The following is a 12,891-nucleotide window of genomic DNA, read 5'->3' on the forward strand; positions in this document are numbered from 1 at the left end:
AAAACCGTAAAGCTGAGACGAGACGAGATCGGTTAAATAAAATACACTGTTGTAGGTACACGCGCATAATATTGCGTGTTGAGATAAGCCTTCAGTGCGAGTACGTGGGTCATGCCTACCACTACTAATGCGTTACCAGGATGATCCGGATATAGGGATAGCAAATATATGATTATGAAGCTCCCTCAGAGATTGCATGGCTGATAAAACAAAACTCACGAATGCTCGTCAGGGTATGTTAACCGATTTCACTTTGCTTCAGCAATTTGCGTGATGATTTGCGTGGTTTCCTTGTTGGACGGCTGAGCTTTTGTTAGTCCTCCTAGTTTTGCTAATCCTCCTTACGTTATAAAAACGCAAATTTCCCTTTCGTAGTACCACCAACTTGTTCCATTAGTGGTACGAGAAGAAATTGTCATTCCTCGTCGTCCCACTGAATAGTAATTGTTGCTCTACTAACAATAAAATAATTATTTAATTGCGAATGCCTAATGTTGTGTGTAAATCTAAGTAAAAGTTGGACGGATTTGAATGTCATACACAAATCCTTCTGGAATAACAGAGGCTACTTTTTGTTACCTTATACATTTTATGCATGGGAAACCCCAAAACCTCATGAGCTAAGTCTATTAGAGACATCAAATCTGACTCAAGTATTCTTCATCTAAGTTTATGAAGATTACGATGTTATTTTTGAAATGAAAAAATGAAATGAAACGATATATTTATTCCAGACAGCACATTTGCAGGTGGTAGGACCTAGTGCAAGGTCCGCCCGGATTGCTACCACCATCTTGCTCACTAATCCTGCCGTGAAGTAAGTGTGGAGAGTAAGACAGCCGGTGAAATAACTGGTACTTGAGGTATCCTATCTTAGGCCTCTAGGTTGGCAAAGCATCTGCAATACCCCTGGTGTTGCAGATGTTTATGGGCGGTGGTGATCTCTTACCATCAGGAGACCCACTTGCTCGTTTGCCATCCAGTCAAATAAAAAAATAAAAAAGACATTAGTCCATAAAACAATCAATAACAAATCCCCTTGGGAATTTAATAAAATGCTGGTATTTTAATTTCACGGTTAGACCTAAATGGTTGTCAAGAGCGAAGCCTTGGGTAAAGGCTTGTTCCATTAATAATATAAATTCGAAAGTTTGTAAGTCTCTTTGTTTGTTTGTTAACTTATCACGTCTTAACCGCTGAACTGATTTAGACGAAATTCGGTATACATATAGTTGAGTCCCGAGGAAGGACATATTATGATAGTTATTATTCCGGAAAATTGCATAGTTCCCGTGGGATAGCGATAAACGCATTCTACGCGGGCGGAGTCGCGGGCAACAGCTAGTAGGTTATAAATCCAACTGTGTTAATTTCCCGTCGAGTGCAGTCAACGTCGAACTGCAAGTAACTGCAGTGGTACGGTCAAGGACTTTAATTCATGAGCCACCATGGAACCTTTTCAAAGCAAAAGTCGTTACGATTTTCCTTCTTAATTAATGCGATGTCATTATGACGTTTACTGTGAAATGGTTCCATGGTCGCTCATGAATAAAGTCCTTGACCGTATTATAATATACATGCTCGACTTGGCGGGGGCACTGCCGTGCCCCCAGATAAGTAAACGCAGTGAGACGGAATCGAATGCCTACACAGAATGATGACAAGATTCTTTGGTAGTTGTCGTGACGCACGCAGAAGTCTGTTCTAAGTTGTCATGCTTTTGCTGCGTGATTTGCTCAACAAATATAAGCGCAATAAGTTTTTTTTAATTTAATTTGTACCTAATACAACCTCTTTTATTAACTGCAATGGTTTTTAACCGGCTTCAAAAAAATTCGGTTGTATTTTTTTTGTAATGTTTGTTACCTCAGAACTCCGTCATTTGTGAACCGATTTGTAGTGAACCGATAGTGAAGTGGAACTGATGATGAAGACCACATTTGACCATCGAAGCGACTACTCAATAACAAGTACTTCATGAGTTAAATTTCAATTACTTTAACACAGTTGCTAAGCAATTTTAGCTCATCGTAATGTATATAGTGAAATGGAACGGGTGATGAAGCACCAGGACTGAATAATGACGTCTCTGCATGGGAAAAAGCAATAAAAAATTGAACTGACTACAAGAAAACAATAAAATATTTTTCTACCAGTCTGAAATTCCTCAGCACGAGCCAGCAGGAGTGATTGAAGCTCAATGAACTCATAGTATGTATGTGATGTAGACGACTATAGGTCCACTCGTGCTGAGGCACCGACTTCAGACTGGAAAATTATTTTCATGGTTTTTTGTAGTCGGTTCAATTTTTTGTTATGTAATCTATGTATATTACTATTCTACATATTGTTTTTCAGGATTTCTTAATGGTGGTTTAGAAATGTTTCTAAACATTGATTTATAATTAAACTGTCTTTATGACGGTGGAAGCATTCTAAACTTCCACTGAACGTAGATATAGTTAGTGTTTAGTTTTGTGACTAAGGGACCCCATACATCCCTGTATTATTAATATTATTTTCTGTATTTTTTTTTTTTCTTTAATTGTATACTTACTTTTATAGTTTTTAAGTATTTTATTTGTAATTATTTTATTTTGAAAAAATGACTTTTTGACAAGTTTCTTGCGGCGCATTTTTCTTGGCAATGATGGTCTCTCCGAAAGCGCTGGTAGTTTAAAAAACCGGCCAAGAGCGTGTCGAACCTGCCCAAAATAGGGTTTCGTAGCCATTACGAAAAAAATAACTAATATTATTCTAACGATTTCGTATTTTATACGGAATCTTCCAAGTTTAGGTATATTTTATACCTTAGGCTGCTATTTACTCTTAAACTACTAATAATTCTCAAGCAAACTTAGCCGTTATAGTTTCCCTTGAAAGTTTGATATACCTACTTACTACCATCCTGAATTTTTTTTAAATTACTTATCCACCTACCGGTTTAGACTTTAGAGGGGGGGGTGGACGCTCGATTTTAATGAAAATTTGCACTTTAAAGTTGAATATTTCGCAAACAAATCACTGAATCAATAAACATCAGGACAGGTGAAACTAAATAAAAGCTTGGAAAAATAGTGTAGCTTTATTGGAGTAAATGTAGAAGTCATTTATTTCTATCTCTAGGGAATTTAGCATTTTCTCATCTAATTTGTTTTTGTGTCACAATATTTGTTAATTAAGGAAGCTTTAGTAGCGGGTTAATTAAACATTAATTTCATCAGGTCATTAAGTACCTACTGATCTTCCGGTCAAATAGAATGGCCGGCCGCCAGAAAGATAGAGTCGTCTTACAACGTAGTCGCTGTTAGAATGAGACTACTTTATTTATTGCTTCCGACAATACCAACTACCTACTATGTAGAAGACGATTGCAATAGTACTCAGGTACTAACTAGGACTAACTTAGGCAATAGTACTTAGGTAACAATAGGTGCCAAAGATCTATGTTTTAGTACCTAATATTATTGTCAAGCTACCTCATTAGCACCTCCACCGGGTAACTTTTGTGTTTTTATGTACAGCTGTTGCCCGCGGCTTCGCCCCCGTTGTATTTTTTCTGTATTTTCTTAAATAAAAACCTTCTCCTGACAGTAACGAACACAACAAAAAAAGAATTAGCGAAATTGGACCAGTCTTTCCTGAGTTTTGCGCTTAGCAACACATTTTAAGATTCATTTTTATTTATATATATATATATATATATATATATATATATATATATATATATATATATATATATATATATATATATATATATATATAAGATAGATAAATTATATGTATAGATAAAGAGTTTTACAATACAATACAATACTAGTAAGTTTTCGGATCGGTATATTATCCCTTGCCAGTATTTTGACCGACGTCAGGCAACCCGATTTATTGATACCAGAAATTTCATTTTCCCTCTTTATACCTCCGAAAATAAGAAAATTAAGCCGTTTTCCTTTCGGATTTGTAATTGAAATGTTTCGAGATTTTCTGTGTAAATACTTTTGGTCTCCTTTAAGCGTCGTTATGGCTCTTGAAATGAAATTTTACTCGACAGTGAAATTTGAAAGGCCATAACTCGTAGTCTTACATACCTACCGTTAATAATCATAACCAAGCAGTAGTAGGTGGATATCTATAAAACAATAAGGCCAGTGGAACTTCGAACAGTTTCAATTTCGAACCAAACGTTCGAACTTTACTTCGAATAAACACGAGCACAAACAAAGTGGCACACAAAACAGGGAACACTAAATATTAAACTTTGCTTTATATGTGTGTATTCTGTGTTAGTGAATAAATGTCTTCTTTCTTCTTTCTTTCTAACAGGTAAAAACTGTTTCAAGATTTTACAAAGTTCCCACGGAATTTAACGAATAATTTTTCATAAACATGTGAAATACACATAACCTAACCTAACTTTGATGAGCCTTAACATGAGAACGGAGAGTCCAAAAATATGAATCTGGCCTCTTTCTTTTACGAATCACGAATTTCGATATTTTAAGTCCTTTACGAGAAATAACCGCAATACCGCGAAAAAACCCCTTTTGGGGTTTCATTTTTACCCCCCCCCCTCACTTATGCACAACTCCGTGGAGGGGGAAAACCTATATAGGATAGTCATATTGGGCAACTAATGAAGCCATTAGTTAATATAATAAAACCTTTTGCAGCAATTACTTCCGATTTCAATTTTATTCTTACTGGTACTGACCTATGAATCGTATATTCCATTTGTAGTACAAATCCCGGAATGTGAGTAAATTTTCAGGCATTAGGCATTATCCTCTGTTATTTGTACCACGTACGAGTAGGTATTAAGTATGGGGGTCATAAAAATATACGTCCGTGCTTCCCCCTCGATTTAGAGCTTGGGAGTCTCGTTGAGGGGAAAGGGGGAGACGTGCCCTTGACCCGGCAATCTGGGACGCACGGAATATCCAGAAGCGTGCTTCTGGTAGGTATCGTACAAATTAAAGTCAGCTCAAAAGCAATTAATAACTTACTATTAATATGAAATTTGCTTCTGCTGCTTAGTATGAAAAAATTATCATTATTCCAACGCTAGGTTTAGCTTAGATTTTTATCTTATTTTTTTTACTGTTACTTGAATAAATCTTTTGCTTATCGGCCAGGATACAAAATATTACACCTGCTAATTAGCGCACCTAAGCAGTGGTTTAGCTGTGCACTGCTGTCTTAATACTCTTTATGTTTATATCAATAACAATAACATACTGTACAAAACAACACAACAACAACTTTTAACATCAAAACCCCAGTTTTGTTCTGAATTATTAAAAAAATTAAGTAGATGTAGGTAGGAATTTTAATAATTCAGTTTTTACGATCAGCTACTATATAACTCCGTTAGAAATTCGCAAACAGTGGGTTTAACCGTTAGTGTCAACTTTAAGACTATCTACACTATACTGAACAGAATATTAATATCGCAAGTAGACCACGAAACAAAGAGTAACAAAACCAAAATAAATTTAAACAGTCGACGACATGAAAACTTTTATACAATCCGCAGCTTAATACGATGAGTACCTATTGTAACGTAGAGTCTACAACTCACTTGGTGAACTTCATAATAAGGTTGTGTAGTTAATTTAGCCAAATATGTTACGCAAAGTATATTTATCTTCACCCATTTAGTAAATCCTCAATTATGCGTTCAAAAACCATAGGTAATGACCAGCATTACGACATTGGATTCTATTATGAACACGGCTGTATTGTAATGGTCTTTACGATACAGAAATCTGTATCGTAATGAGATTTCATAAATCATTACAGCACGGGGGGGGGAGGCGCCGCGACCACGTGCAGCAGCACGTCGTCGCGCGCGCAGCGGGCGCAGCTCGGGGGGCAGACATACCTGCCTACTTCTCGTTAATTCAGGTCATTCTCAATGGTTCTTGAACACATGATAGAGATAAAATATTGTATGCAACTGTATGTAATTAGGCCTTAAAACACGAGTGTTCGATACAGTAGCATAACATACTATTGCCACTACAAATTTATGTACTTTGAATTTTGTAATGTCCGTAAGTAGCACGATAAGTAAAAAAAAAAACCGGCCAAGAGCGTGTCGGACACGCCCAAAATAGGGTTCCGTAGCCACTATGTAAAAATAAAGTAATATTTTTCTTATGATTTCGTCTTTTATACGGAATCTTCCAAGTTTAGGTAAATTTTATACGTTAATAGGCTGCTATTTACTTTGAAACTACTGATAATTTTCAAGCAAACTTAACCGTTATAGTATTCCTTGTAAGTTTGATATACTTACTATCATCCTGAATTTTTTCAAATTTTTCCACCCTCCTGTTTAGATTTTAGGGGGGGGGGACGCTCGATTTTAATGAAAATTTCCACTTTAAAGTTGAATATTTCGCAAACAAATCACTGAATCAATAAATCGTCTTAGCAACCCCCGAATGGTTTTTTTCTCATCCAACCCTAGTGTGGGGTATCGTTGGATAGGTATTTTCTAACCATTGGGGGTTTCTAAGACAATTTTACGATTCAGTGATCGTTTTGCGAAATATTCAACTTTAAAGTGCAAATTTATAAGAAAAATTATAACGGCCAATATTGCTTGAGAATTATTAGTAGTTTAAGAGAAAATAGCAGCCTAAGGTATAAAATATACCTAGATTCCGTACACCATACGAAATCCTTAGATAAATATTACGTGATTTTTTCGTTATGGCTAGGGAACCAACCCTATCTTGGGCGTGTCCGACACGCTCTTGGCCGGTTTTATTTTATTTTATAATCGCCTTAACACCTTATAGCCACAAAGTACTTTCTATTTCCTAGTAAAAACGGCAGGTTGGCTTTTTCAGTCTCAGTTATAGCTCAAAGTGCAGTCGGTGCCCTAACATAAGTAACTACTTTTCTATGCAACTAGTATAAAAAAGTGGATACATAAGAAAGATAACCGACCTTACCTATTAGAAACTGTATTTTTCATTGGTGTTAATAATAAGCACACATGAAGTGGTAAAAATAAATGTTGTCAAAAAGTTCCTTTAGTGAACCTCTTCTACTACACGTAAAGCAGAGACAAGTTTTGAGCCCCCAAAGATCTGGGGCGCCTAAATACATAGGTTATTCAAAAAGTTTTGTGAATGGATTTTTCGATTCATGAGTCATGAGTCAGGAGCATCTGTTTCAGAAATATTAAGCTTCTAACACAGTATTTTGTTAGTCAACTGTCAAGTGACTCTCTCATTTACAGCTAAGTAAATAGTGTTTTTGAATACGTGAAAAAATTCAGGGCTGGTGTGTAAGTAGGTACTTCCCTAACGAATTTATTTGATAAGAAAACTATGATAGCTAAATAGACTTTACAAGCCAATCTGTAATTTTATAAATCTATTACTCTTAGGACCTGCGATACTTGGCGAAGAAATTATGGCATTTATAATCGTTCCAATTTGTCGACAATTATATTGTGAACTTATTTTTAACTAAAGGCCCTGCTTGACTCCTCTACGTGAACCTGGCAAGGAGCTGGCTTGGCGCCAACGCCTCTATGTCGAATTTAAAGCCACCAGATATTCAAGACATTAGAACCGCACACGATAAAACCGCGTTCTTAAAAAAACACAGGGCTCACAGTAGTCTGGCCACGCTTTCTTTATGCAGACTGTTGTTTTCTTCATTAGTAACGTGGCCTCCCGTCGCCGGGTTTGATCTCTTAACGTGTGACACGCCACGCGAATGTGATGCTTTTTGTATTCAGATTGGATTTATTCATGCTTTTATATTTTAGATGTGGCTTAAGAAGTTAAGTCACAAGAAACATTTAGCTACTAGCCTACCGAGTGTTTTTGGGTTCCTGACCCAAAGGCCGGATGGGACTCCCATTTATTTTAACAAGCTTTACCTCGCCGCCTATCTGTCAGTCGTACTACCTAGGATTTATCCTTTGAATTGTAATAGGCTGCCAGCAGAAATGTTCACTGAAAATGTGTTACTGTTATGTGACTAATACGAGAGTCCGGCTCGCTTTTGACCGGCTTATTATAACTGTAAATGTGAAGCGTACAGTGTAAAGAGAAATACTTTATGAACTCTACGCTATAGCGTAGCCTAAGGCTACTTAGGGTTTGCGAGACCAAAAGTGCAAGACTTTTCATATCTCCTCAACAAAATAAAACACGTTCATCATCAATGAAAACGATACGTAAAAATTACTCGAGAAAGTCTAAATTTATGTTTTTATTATTCCATAACCTCTGTAATCCAGGGCTGATTGTCTGGCTCCAGACTCCGCATTCAGTCAGGTCACGCGCCCGAAGCCTTACTATTAAACGTATTAGCTAAAGCCGAGCTGGTGTATCGCAATGCACAGAAATACAAAACTCCCAAGGCATTAAACGAGTTTAATTGGAAAATAGTTACCGCCGAGCTATTTCAAATAAGGTGTAGAGTAATAAAGGTCTGTATTACAATTTGAAATCTACCCGCTCGATCCAGATCTATTCAAATAAAATGTCACCAATAAAAAGAGACACGTTTAGATCGGCCTTTAAATCTTTATACGTAATATCAGTTACTGTTATCATGAAATATTTTCATTCATGTTTCCTCAGCGTTCCGGTATGCCCACGCCCAGCCCACGCAACTCTTCGTTACTTTTTAGCATTTTGTTCCAAGAACGCAAGCGAGAAGTGAAGTGTTGTTGAGCGATTAAACGATCTGTGGAGGGCGCTCGAGCTTAAAGACCTTACGGCCCAATCACTGATTTTAACATCCTATGAATTTAAATTGACAAGATTTCATATTTCTAAGACTATAATTTGATTCGTTCTCTGTATTCTGTTTGGAAATGAGAATGACGCTGATATTTTTTAAAATTTCGCTACGATTATTAATTAATTTATTAAAAAAAATTTAAGATGTGCTTATTCTAAAAGAGCATAACTCCAAAACTACCACACTTATATCCATTACTTTTACCATTACTTTTGTCTAGTCTCTATTTAAAAAAAAGGTCACGTAAATCTGACGTAGAAGTTGTCAAAATTATGAGAGCTCCTTTTTCTGGTGAAAAAGGCAAAGTTATCATATCTAGTCTGTGGTAGTGTTGGCAAATTCAGATTTGTATTTTTTTTTAATATGGAGAAATAAATTATAATAAATAATTATTTTCCCATTTTCAGGAGGCAAAACTCTCTCGATTCGTGTAGTAATTTACAGGTGTTCAAAAAATGAAATCTTGTCATCTGTATCTTGAATAAAATTGGCGAAATGGCTAATGACTGGTCACTCGAGTTAAAATGATACTGTTGCCAGCATTTCTTATAAGTACATACATTTATAATTATTGAGCTATTGATAGCAACTATGCTTTGCTTGATGTATTATTTATAGAAACCAACTTTTACCCGCCAGGTTTTTGGTGTTGGATTCCGATTGGTTGGTTTTCCGGGATGAAAAATGGCCTACCCGTGTGGTGTCGGGCTAGAATTACACCTCTCTATTTCTTCCGTGGATGTCGTAAGAGGCGACTGATGATATAGGTTAAGGTATACCGTCACTTGTACGTTTTTGTCAAACTTGTCAAACTTATGTGTGTGTGTGTGTGTGTGTGTGTGTGTGTGTGTGTGTGTGTGTGTGTGTGTGTGTGTGTGTGTGTGTGTGTGTGTGTGTGTGTGTGTGTGTGAGTTTGAAAAGTGGCCTCGGAACAGTGGAATGAGGTTCCTGCAACATTCACAAACAAAAATATGTTAATGTTACGAGTACCTACTTGAATAATCGCGTAGATGTTATTCTCATAAGATAATAATTATATGCTAATCGACAAAGTTCGCAGACTTAAAAAAAAGAATCATTTTTGATGATTCTCTTAGTTTAGGTACTTAAGTAATATTTTGTGTACAAAATGCATTTTAAATTAGCGTTCCGTTCCGTTTTTAGTTACAGTTGTATTTTTTAACAATTATTCTGAGGACCCCCTAAAATCAGCTTAACCAGATGATGGGTAAAACAATATTGTCATTCTTGCACGGCTAGATTTAAATATAACTTACAGGAATTCAATTAACACTTTCAATCCAAAAAAAGTAAAAGAACAGTTAATCCGACCACTGGAAGTGGGTCAAAAATAACTGGCAAGATTTGAAACAAATTAAATTAAATAGGTGTATAGTGAGCGGCAATAAATCTGGCCCTCAGATTTTTGCAATAATGTATAATTTTGGATGTAGTGGGCAAAATTTAGTGCCGCTGAGTATATTTATTTTTATAGTTAAGTTTTACTTATGGTTATTTTTCTTGATATTTGTATTCTTTGTATCCTTTAATAATTAAATATATCCTTAGTTACGAGATGTAACTAGTTAAATAAAAACATGAAAAAAAAAGAAAAAAAAACAAAGCTTTAAAAAGTCATCAATATCAAATAACGGTGGGATTTTTGAGCGAGTTACAATTTATCTCATTAGGAGGAGACAGATTGTTTATTCGCGTTAATTGCTTTTCGCACTGACTTACTTTCTCGGATAGGCAGTTTGTGGGAGGATCAAAACAAACCAATACAAATTTTCAAGTACTTAATTATCTGAGTCAATAAATAACTGCATAGTTTTCATTATTAAGTATTATTATTTGTCTTTTTGTGTAGGTATTTTAAGTTTTAGTAAGTTTTATTTTAATTGGTATGTATTCTTTTCTTTTCAATGTAAATAAAATGTCATTTATTATGAACCATTGCACAGTAAAACTGTTAAAATCTAAAAGTGGAGTCTCTTATCTCAGCCACAATATCTCGCTGCTCCAGTTTCTTCGGCCTCCCCACGTTTCAGATGGCCTACTGGGCCATACCAAGAAGCCATTCTTTACCTGTTGCGGTACAACATCTCAAATGTTATTCGGCTTGACCTTTTGGTAATAAATTTTGGGTAATACCTTACCAGGTAAAATAAAAATCCATAACACCCCTTTTGAAAAGGTAGATAATATAGTAATACGAGTATTTAACGGGTTATCTACCTAGCTATCCGACCAGTAGACCTTTGCGTTGTGTGTTGGATTTTGACAAATATGAAAATCGATTACTTAATTGAAGCTACCTACATTGTGTTGTGGTTACCTACACAATGATTGCACCCCATTGGTCTAAAAATACGTCGATGCTATGCGTCGTACAAACTTTTCCCATGCCACTTTCATGAACAATGTTTCATGGCCGACCTTCCAGCTTCGTCCATCCAAGTTCAGTACTTAATTGTTTTTGCTCTCGTAACTTTTTTCACGGTGTATTTATACTTTACAGATATAGCTCTACGGTTAAAATATATCTTTGTAAACTCAGACCAAGTATCCAGATATTGGCATTAGCGTCTGTAGCGCAGTAGCGTTAGGGGTATACATACATAGAGGTACAATACAATGCCAATACGACTCTTGAATTCCATATAGTAACAGAAAACAGGTAAAAAGAAGAAAAATACGAGGTTTATAAAAAAAGTTGTTCTTATCACACTTTTTTATATTATACTTACTTCCTTTTCTTTTAAAAGTTCCGTAGATAATGTGTTAAAAATGGAAACCTTGTAATTTTATTCTTACTTCTTGCATGCTTGAGTATTATCTATTCTGCGCTTGAGCGCGGATCTGCACCAAATTTAAGGCTATCTTTTCCTTTTTTAGGGTTCCGTAGTCAACTAGGACTAACTAGTTGCGCCATGTCTGTACGTCTGTCTATCTGTCTGTCCGCGGGTAAGCTCAGAGACCGTTAGTACTAGAAAACTGTTATTTGACATGAATATACCTATCAGTCACGCCGACAAAGTGGTACAACAAAAAAAAAGGAAAAAAAAAACAATTTTTAGGGGATCTCGTCCCATAGACGTTATGTGGGGGTGATTTTTTTTTCTCGGCTATCCCTAATATTGTAGGGTACCGTTAGGTCTTTTAAAACCATTGGGGGTTGCTAAAACAATTTTTTTATTCAGGGTGCGAAATATTCGACTTTAAAGTGCAAATTTCATTGAAATCGAGCATCTTCCAAAATTTGAAAAAAAATCATAATGGTAGTAAATATATATTAAATTTACAAGGAAAATTATAGCGGCTAAGTTTGCTTGAGAAGTATTAGTAGTTTAAGAGTTAATAGCAGCCTAACGTATAAAATTTACCTAAACTTGGAAGATTCCGTATAAAAGACGAAATCATAAGAAAAATATTACTTTATTTTTTCGTAATGGCTACGGAACCCTATTTTGGGCGTGTCCGACACGCTCTTGGCCGGTTTTTTTTACTTATCGTGCTACTTACGGACATTACAAAATTCTAAGTACATATTTGTAGTGGCAATAGTATGTTATGCTACTGTATCGAACACTCGTGTTTTAAGGCCTAATTACATACAGTTGCATACAATATTTTATCTCTATCATGTGTTCAAGAACCATTGAGAATGACCTGAATTAACGAGAAGTAGGCAGGTATGTCTGCCCTCCGAGCTGCGCCCGCTGCGCGCGCGACGACGTGCTGCTGCACGTGGTCGCGGCGCCTCCCCCCCGTGCTGTAATGATTTATGAAATCTCATTACGATACAGATTTCTATCGTAATGACCATTACAATACAGCCGTGTTCATAATAGAATCCAATGTCGTAATGCTGGTCATTACCTATGGTTTTTGAACGCATAACGCGGGTGTAGATAAATATACTTTGCGTAACATATTTGGCTAAATTAACTACACAACCTTATTATGAAGTTCACCAAGTGAGTTGTAGACTCTACGTTACAATAGGTACTCATCGTATTAAGCTGCGGATTGTATAAAAGTTTTCATGTCGTCGACTGTTTGAATTTATTTTCGTTTTGTTACTCTTTGTTTCGTGGTCTACTTGCAATATTA

At 36.0% G+C, this 12,891-nt stretch overlaps 1 protein-coding gene across 2 annotated transcripts in view; it reads left to right on the forward strand.

The window, feature by feature from the left end:
• The window catches only part of LOC141433966 (uncharacterized), a 96,761-nt gene that overhangs the window by 36,314 nt on the left and 47,556 nt on the right, over window positions 1–12,891 (forward strand). The gene's annotated exons all lie outside the window — the stretch shown is intronic.

Source organism: Choristoneura fumiferana, chromosome Z (genome assembly GCF_025370935.1).
Source record: "Choristoneura fumiferana chromosome Z, NRCan_CFum_1, whole genome shotgun sequence".
Taxonomy (NCBI): Eukaryota; Metazoa; Arthropoda; class Insecta; order Lepidoptera; family Tortricidae; genus Choristoneura; species Choristoneura fumiferana.